The sequence below is a fragment of the Podarcis pityusensis genome, assembly GCF_964106645.2.
Source record: "Podarcis pityusensis genome assembly, chromosome: 8".
NCBI classification, from domain to species: Eukaryota; Metazoa; Chordata; class Lepidosauria; order Squamata; family Lacertidae; genus Podarcis; species Podarcis pityusensis.
The window spans coordinates 2365195-2374706 of NC_138033.1; positions in this window are offsets into that span (position 1 = coordinate 2365195).

The window sequence follows — 9512 nt, forward strand, 5'->3', positions numbered from 1 at the left end:
CAGGAGTGTGTGCAGGAGCCAGGCCCTGTGACCGGTAGCTATTCGCAGGACTGGGGCCTTCCTAGGTTTGTTCTGGAGAGGCAAGGCGCAGCCGCACAGGTGAGGCCGCTTGGTAACTCACTGCACCTGGTGGCAAGAGCCGGGAAGGGATATAAGGTCAGCATTTCCCTTCGGCTCTTTGCCACAGCAACATGTTCCCTGCCTTGGGCTTCTTGCTTCCTGATCCTCGGACCTTGGCTCCTTGACTCCTTGCTTCTTGATCCTCTTTATTCAGCTCATAGTGGTGAGGAGGAATGGAAGTTCCCCCAGAATGTCTGCTTTATATACATTATTTACACAATGGGTCCCACGTGATTGGCTAATTCTGGGATTCTCCTGTAGGCCAATCAGGTTGCGGATTCACTTCCACCTGGAAGTGGATTGGGTGGCTCCTGTGGACCAATCAGACTGCTGCATTCTGAATCCTATTGTAGCAGGAAACACCCCCCCCAATCATTCAGTTTGTACAAACTTCACACACACTCACACACTACATACGCTACGCTTCTGTTATAAATTCATAGAAAATCAACCATACATCGGATCTGCACTGTTCCACTTTTATTTTACTCCATGAAGGAAGGACTACAACATGGGGAAGGTTTGATACAGGGCACCCATAATCCCTTGAGCATACCAGCACATCCACAGGAGCCCTGCCCAGTTGCTATGCCAACCCTGATGGTCCCAGACAGAAGACCATCAAGGTCACAAAGAACTTGCATATGGGAGTGGATTCAGCACAGACTGGAACAAAGGACAATAACCAGCTCTTCCCTCTGGGGGCAGGAAACTGCAAACTCCCCTCTGTCACCTGGAAAGTACTCATGGGGAGGGAGAAAGGGGGAACCAGCCAGGTGACAGGACACTCAGGTTACCACCACTACCCCTCCCTCAACCCCTCCTTTCTGTGATGTATGTATGATGTTTCTGGGGGTGGGCTTGATCTACAGGATGGGAATTTCAAAAGTCTTTATAAGACCTTGCACACCATGTTTTCTGTGTCCTTCCTCTCTCCTGCAAGTGAGGGGAGCACCCTGTTGCAACAGTTCAATAAAGGCCAAGCCTACAGGCTGCTGTTTTGCTCCAAGTTATCCTGGTTGGTGTCTTTGCTTTTGTCCAAGGGAGCCCTCGGATTTTTCCGTTAACACTATTGAACTCAGTACATACCAAAAACAAAATAAAAGGGGCTCCCATTTAACAATATTGATAAATGTCAGCAATAGTTTTTCAATGTGCTAGCTTTCCCCCCAGCTATTTCAGCAACCATGCCTCCATATTAAATCAGGGTGAATCTTCCACTCTCTGCGCATATAACAGCAAACACTGGCCCTTGTGCACAAATTTCCTTCTCGGACAATGAGGTCTAGCTGCTTGGTTTCCTTCTAGCCCTCCTGCCCCAACTGCTGCCTCACCGGTCCTGATGTGGCCGTTTGTCTTCATTTCCTAATAAGCGATGAGCAAGGCCAGTTTTTCACGCCGATCGGATTACCCATGCAATTTCTCTGCAAATCGTGTCGAAACTTGCAACACTGTTTGCTGATTGTGAGAAATGCAACATGATAAGGGAGTCTTGCCTTGCCTGACTTAATGGGAACCTGAGTTTTTGCAATCTCTGGAAGGAAAGTCCCAAAAGGGCCCTAACAACAACAACAACAACAGCAACATTTTATTTGTATCCCACCCTCCCCTCCAAAGCCGGGCTCAGTGTGGCTAACAACAGGTAAAAATATCACAGTGTACATAAAATTGCACAGTCAATTAATTAAAATACATTCTAGAATCAATAAGAAAAGCTCGCTTCATCAGAACATAAGATGAGAAATCTGGAACACGGCCCAACTAATCCAGCCTCCTGCTCTGTTTTTTCTTTTTCTTTTTTCTTTTAATTATTCTTCTTAAGATTTTCCAACAAAAATAGACTTTGGCCACCTCATGAGAAGAGAATACTCCCTGGAAAAGACCCTGATGTTGGGAAAGATGGAGGGTGCAAGGAGAAGGGGACGACAGAGGACGAGATGGTGGGACAGTGTTCTCGAAGCTACCAGCATGAGTTTGACCAAACTGTGGGAGGCAGTGGAAGACGGGAGTGCCTGGCGTGCTCTGGTCCAGGGGGTCACGAAGAGGCGGACACCACTAAACAACATTCATTCATTCATTCATTCATTCATTTATTGTGTCCGCGGATTCACTGGAAGAAAATCTGGTAACCTTATGCTAACACAGCGCTTTAACGTCACCCCCGGAGGCACACTCCATTTTCTCTCGAGACAGACGGATGCCAGCCACATCTATTCTTGTTTTGTAAACCACTTTGAGGTGTTTACTGGTTTTCAGTGGTCCCTTGGTTCTCAAACGCCTTGGTACTCAAACAACATGGAACCCAAACACTGCAAACCTGGAAGTAAGTGTTCTGGTTTGCGAACTTTTTTCAGAAGCCGAACGTTCTCTGTTTTAAGCGTTACGCTTCCAATTTGAGTGTTAACACTGAGGTCCGTCTGTTTTTGCTATTCATTTTGCGTTTTCGGTTTTGTGGCTTTTTTTGTTTTTGTGACTGTGTGGAACCCGGTTCAGCTACCGATTGATTGATTGATTAATTGATTGACTGATTGATTTTGTGACTGCAGTACATTGTTTATTGCTTTCATTTTACGGCTCAATGGTCCCGTTAGATAGTAAAATCCATGTTAAATTGCTCTTTTAGAGGTTGTTTTTAAAAAGCCTGGAACGGATTAATCCACTTAGCATTACTTTCTATGGGAAAGTGCACCTTGGTTTTGGAACGGATTTGTGGAACGGATTAAGTTTGTGAACCAAGGTACCACTGTATTTTACCACTGTATTTTACAATCGAGCGGAACTGCAAAAGTCGCCGGGATTTAAAATTGAAATAAAGGGTGGAAGGATCATTAGGCGCGAGTGATCATGCTCTTCTGAAGTTTACTATACAGCGGAAAGGAGCAGCCAAGCATACTAGGACTCAATTTCTTGACTTTAAGAAAGCCGACTTCATAAAACTTAGGGAAGTGCTGGGTGAGATCCCATGGACAGTAATACTAAAAGGAAAGGGAGTTCATGATGGCTGGGAGTTTGTTAAGAGGGAGACAGTAAAAGCACAACGTCAGGCAATACCAATGAGACGGAAACATGGAAGGTGCCTAAAGAAGCCAGGGTGGCTATCTAAAGAACTTTTAACTGAGTTAAGATTAAAAAAGGATGTGTACAAAAAATGGAAAAGGGGGGAAACCACCAAAGAGGAATTCAAACAAATAGCCAGCACGTGTAGACACAAAGTCAGAAAAGCTAAAGCACAGAATGAACTCAGGCTTGCTAGAGAGGTTAAAAGCAACAAAAAAGGCTTTTATGGGTATGTTCGTAGCAAAAGGAAGAACAAAGAAACAGTGGGGTCACTCAGAGGAGAAGATGGTGAAATGCAAACAGGGGACACAGAAAGGGCTGAACTCCTCAATGCCTTCTTTGCCTCAGTCTTCTCCGATAAAGAAAACAATGCCCGACCTGAAGAATTTGGAGCAAATGATTCAGCAAAGGAAACACAGCCCAGAATAACTAAGGAGATAGTACAAGAATACTTGGCTAGTTTAGATGTATTCAAGTCTCCAGGGCCAGATGAACTGCATCCAAGAGTATTAAAAGAACTGGCAGATGTGATCTCAGAACCACTGGCAGTCATCTTTGAGAATTCCTGGAGAACAGGCGAAGTCCCGGCAGACTGGAGGAGGGCAAATGTTGTCCCTATTTTCAAAAAGGGGAAAAGAGAGGACCCAAATAATTACCGCCCAGTCAGTCTGACATCAATACCAGGGAAGATTCTGGAGCAGATCATCAAGCAAACAGTCTGTGAGCACCTAGAAAGGAATGCTGTGATCACCAATAGTCAGCATGGATTTCTGAAAAATAAGTCATGTCAGACTAACCTGATCTCGTTTTTTGACAGAATTACAAGCCTGGTAGATGAAGGGAACGCAGTGGATGTAGCCTACCTTGATTTCAGCAAGGCATTTGACAAGGTGCCTCATGATATTCTTGTAAAGAAGCTGGTAAAATGTGGTCTTGACTATGCTACCACTGACCGACTGGCTGGCTGACTGACCGAACCCAAAGGGTGCTCATCAATGGTTCCTCTTCATCCTGGAGAAGAGTGACTAGTGGGGTGCCACAGGGTTCTGTCTTGGGCCCGGTCTTATTCAACATCTTTATCAACGACTTGGATGATGGACTCAAGGGCATCCTGATCAAATTTGCAGATGACACCAAATTGGGAGGGGTGGCTAACACCCCAGAGGAGAGGATCACACTTCAAAACGACCTTGACAGATTAGAGAACTGGGCCAAAACAAACAAGATGAATTTTAAGAGGGAGAAATGTAAAGTATTGCACTTGGGCAAAAAAAATGAGAGGCACAAATACAAGATGGGGGACACCTGGCTTGAGAGCAGTACATGTGAAAAGGATCTAGGAGTCTTGGTTGACCACAACCTTGACATGAGCCAACAGTGTGACGCGGCAGCTAAAAAAGCCAATGCAATTCTGGGCTGCATCAATAGGAGTATAGCATCTAGATCAAGGGAAGTAATAGTGCCACTGTATTCTGCTCTGGTCAGACCTCACCTGGAGTACTGTGTCCAGTTCTGGGCACCACAGTTCAAGAAGGACACTGACAAACTGGAACGTGTCCAGAGGAGGGCAACCAAAATGGTCAAAGGCCTGGAAACGATGCCTTATGAGGAACGGCTAAGAGAGCTGGGCATGTTTAGCCTGGAGAAGAGGAGGTTAAGGGGTGATATGATAGCCATGTTCAAATATATAAAAGGATGTCACATAGAGGAGGGAGAAAGGTTGTTTTCTGCTGCTCCAGAGAAGCGGACACGGAGCAATGGATCCAAACTACAAGAAAGAAGATTCCACCTAAACATTAGGAAGAACTTCCTGACAGTAAGAGCTGTTTGACAGTGGAATTTGCTGCCAAGGAGTGTGGTGGAGTCTCCTTCTTTGGAGGTCTTTAAGCAGAGGCTTGACAACCATATGTCAGGAGTGCTCTGATGGTGTTTCCTGCTTGGCAGGGGGTTGGACTCGATGGCCCTTGTGGTCTCTTCCAACTCTAGGATTCTATGATTCTATGATTCTATGGTATTAGGCAATAACTTGTTTTTTACCCCGTGATCTTGAGAAAGCTGAGCCCATGTTCTCTTGAAAGGGTTACTCAACCCCTCTCCATCTCACGAGGCTCATACTTCAGCCCAGCCTGTTCGCAAGCAAACACTTTTGCCCCTCTCTATATGAACTTGACGCTCCTTCAAGGTTCAGACCAGAACATTTCCCTGTCGGCAGCACCTTGAACAAATGTCACCCGCAAGGACGCCCTTCACTCAGCCTCAAGAGGCATCACCAGACCTAAAGGAAGAAGTGGGGGGGAGGGAATCTTCAAGGAGGCAGTGTGGCATAGTGGTTAGGGGGTTGGACTAGGACAGGCATGTCCAAAGTCCATTTTGGGGGCCTAATCCGGCCCGCTGGTCGGTTTAATCCGGCTCCTGTGGAAGTTTACTTCCTGGGGTAAAATCCTTAAAAAAACCTCGACAACTTCAACCCGAAAAAAGGTCTGGTAAAGTCAACAACTTTGTTGGGCCCTCACGGCCCTTCACTTCATCAAATCTGGCCCTCTTTGAAAAAAGTTTGGACACCACTGGAATAGGACCTTGGAGAGATCAGATTTCAAATTCATCCCACCTCACCCCCCCCCCCCCGGGCCGGATTTAGGTTTGATGAGGCCCTGATCTACTGAAGGCAATGGGGCCCTTTCTATGTCCAGCTGTCCTTTGTCATCAACAAATTGTCACTGTTTTTTGTGTTGACTAGATGCTATATGGTCATTGATGGACCTCACAGGTATCTCAAGCCATTTGCACATGTTTGCATGCAACCAGTTCATGCAGAATGTTGGCACCCTATATATAGAAAGGAGCATACCAGGGATATTTGAGGGAGCAGGCTAGCAGGCGGAGCCCATGACTTACATCCTAGGAGCCAACACAACACAAAACACGGTTGCTGTGTTGTCTAGTCGTTTAGTCCTGTCCGACTCTTCGTGGCCCCTGGACCAGAGCACGCCAGGCACTCCTGTCTTCCACTGCCTCCTGCAGTTTGGTCAAACTCATGCTGGTAGCTTCGAGAACACTATCCAACCATCTCGTCCTCTGTCGTCCCCTTCTCCTTGTGCCCTCCATCTTTCCCAACATCAGGGTCTTTTCCAGGGAGTCTTCTCTTCTCCTGAGGTGGCCAAAGTCTTGGAGCCTCAGCTTCCGTCCTTCCAGTCAGCACTCAGGGCTGATTTCCTTAAGAATGGATACGTTTGATCTTCTTGCAGTCCATGGGACTCTCAAGAGTCTCCTCCAGCACCAGAATTCAAAAGCATCCATTCTTCAGCGATCAGCCTTCTTTATGGTCCAGCTCTCACTTCCGTACATCACTACTGGGAAAACCAGAGCTTGAACTATACGGACCTTTGTCAGCAAGGTGGTGTCTCTGCTTTTTAATATTGCTTTTCTCCCAAGAAACAGGCGTCTTTTCATTTTGTGGCTGCTGTCACCATCTGCAGTGATCATGGAGCCCAAGAAAGTCAAATCTCTCACTGCCTCCATTTCTTCCCCTTCTATTTGGCAGGAGGTGATGGGCCCAGTGGCCATGATCTTCGTTTTTTTGATGTTGAGCTTCAGACCATATTTTGCGCTCTCCTCTTTCACCCTCATTAAAAGGTTCTTTAATTCCTCCTCACTTTCTGCCATCAAGGTTGTGTCATCTGCATATCTGAGGTTGTTGATCTTTCTTCCGGCAATCTTAATTCCGTTTTGGGATTCATCCAGCCCAGCCTTTCTCATGATGAATTCTGCATATAAATTAAATAAGCAGGGAGACAATATACAGCCTTGCCGTACTCCTTTCCCAATTTTGAACCAATCCGTTGTTCCATATCCAGTTCTAACTGTAGCTTCTTGTCCCACATAGAGATTTCTCAGGAGACAGATCCCCCCCAAAAAAACACATTTAAAAGGACGTAAATGTGAATAGGCCACAGCTAATTAAGACGTTAAAAACCCTTCTCTTTGCAAACAAAAGTCAAGAGCACCAGATCTGAGAAGCCTTGATCAAACAACTTATTAGCACAGGTGAGTTGTGTAACTTCCAAATACAATATTGCAGGGATTATACAATACTCTGTATTGCAGAGATTAGGATTCCGCCCTTACCTCTGTGAACTTAATCAAGGCACAACCAAGCCTTCTTGTTGGAACCCTGTTTCATCAGATAATTTTTAAAGCAATCCCAGTTCACAGACCTATGGGAAAGATTACTTATTGTAACCCTAGAATCATAGAATCATAGAGTTGGAAGAGACCACAAGGGCCATCGAGTCCAACCCCCTGCCAAGCAGGAAACACCATCAGAGCACTCCTGACATATGGTTGTCAAGCCTCTGCTTAAAGACCTCCAAAGAAGGAGACTCCACCACACTCCTTGGCAGCAAATTCCACTGTCAAACAGCTCTTACTGTCAGGAGGTTCTTCCTAATGTTTAGGTGGAATCTTCTTTCTTGTAGTTTGGATCCATTGCTCCGTGTCCGCTTCTCTGGAGCAGCAGAAAACAACCTTTCTCCCTCCTCTATGTGACATCCTTTTATATATTGGAACATGGCTATCATATCACCCCGTAACCTCCTCTTCTCCAGGCTAAACATGCCCAGCTCCCTTAGCCGTTCCTCATAAGGCATCGTTTCCAGGCCTTTGACCATTTTGGTTGCCCTCCTCTGGACACGTTCCAGTTTGTCAGTGTCCTTCTTGAACTGTGGTAACCATTGAATACGGACTACTAAAAAGCAAGAGAAATATAGATACCGCAAAGAGGTAGATGGAAGTCAAAAGGAAATAAATAAGGGACACAATAGAGGATCGGAAAGAATGGGGAAAGCAGAAAAGTTTAAAGACAGAGGTCAATTCTTTCTAGGAATTTTGCGTACAGATTGCCGTATTTTTTGCTCTATAAGACGCACCAGACCACAAGACGCACCTAGTTTTTGGAGGAGGAAAACAAGAAAAAAAATATTCTAAATCTCAGAAGCCAGAACAGCAAGAGGAATCGCTATGCAGTGAAAGCAGCAATCCCTCTTGCTGTTCTGGCTTCTGGGATAGCTGCGCAGCCTGCATTCGCTCCATAAGACACACACACATTTCCCCTTACTTTTTAGGAGGGAAAAAGTGAGTCTTATAGAGCAAAAAATACGGTATTTAAAATATGGTTTGTACTCCTGAAATGATTCTGTGTATTGGAAAAATATGTGTTTTTGTGTTTTTTCTTTTTCAGTTTTCTGTTTTGTCTTTTTGGGGGGTCTTTTTTAATCTTTATTTTTCACGATTTCGATCTGTTTTGATAATGGATTGTTCTTGCTCGATTGTTTTTTAATGGCAAAATCAATAAAGCATATTAAAAAAACCAAAACAAAGAAGCGAATATTTTTATTTTTCCAGAGATAAAAAAGAACACGGAGAGGGGGAAATAGGAATTGCACAATTCTGGGAATAATGTCACCAGAAATAAAAAAAGAAATGAGACCATTTTTTATGTACACAACAGTAACAGCCAGGATCTTAACTGCAAGAAACTGGAAAAGCGACAAAACACCTACAATAAATGAGTGGCAGGTTCAAATGATAGAATATTTACAGATGGCCATGATGACAGGGAGAATTAGAGGTTACCCAAAACAGAAAGTACAGAAAGAATGGAAAATCTTTAAAGAGTATCTGGGAAAACATTACAATAACAAATATCTCCTGGCAGAAATAGAATGATCCTTGTAAAACAACAAATATAATGTTTTTTGATATCTGACGAAAACAAAGAAAGCAATACAATAATTTGGAACTGTGTGTGAAAAAATAGTAGAAATAATAACACAATGAGTCTAATCGGAAGTCAAATGTGGGTTTTTTTGTTTTCTTTTCTTTTTTCTTTTCCTTTTATTCCCTTTCTTTCTTATTCTTACTCTTATTTTTTCTTTTTTTGTACCTCCTTTCTTGGTCTTCCTCTCTTTGAGAAAGAGATAAAAAGTGTAATATGAAAACTTCAGTAACTTAAAGGTGATGCTGTGTAATTTTTCAATTACTATTTATATATTGTTAAAATTGGTGAATTGGAATGAATTGATGTAGCAATTACTGTGGTTTTTTTCCTTTGTTATTGTTGAATTCTAAATAAAGTTTATAATAATAATAATAATAAAGAAGGAGATGCCTGCATTGCATGGGGTCAGGCTGGATGACCCTTAGGGGTCCCTTTGGGAAAAGCTCCCCATTGGCGCGGAGCCGCCACACTCTCCAGCGCCCTCACCTGCCACTCCAAAGGTGGCGCCGGGCCAGGTACGGCGACGCGGGCGCGCGATGACGTCACGAGAGGGGCGCGG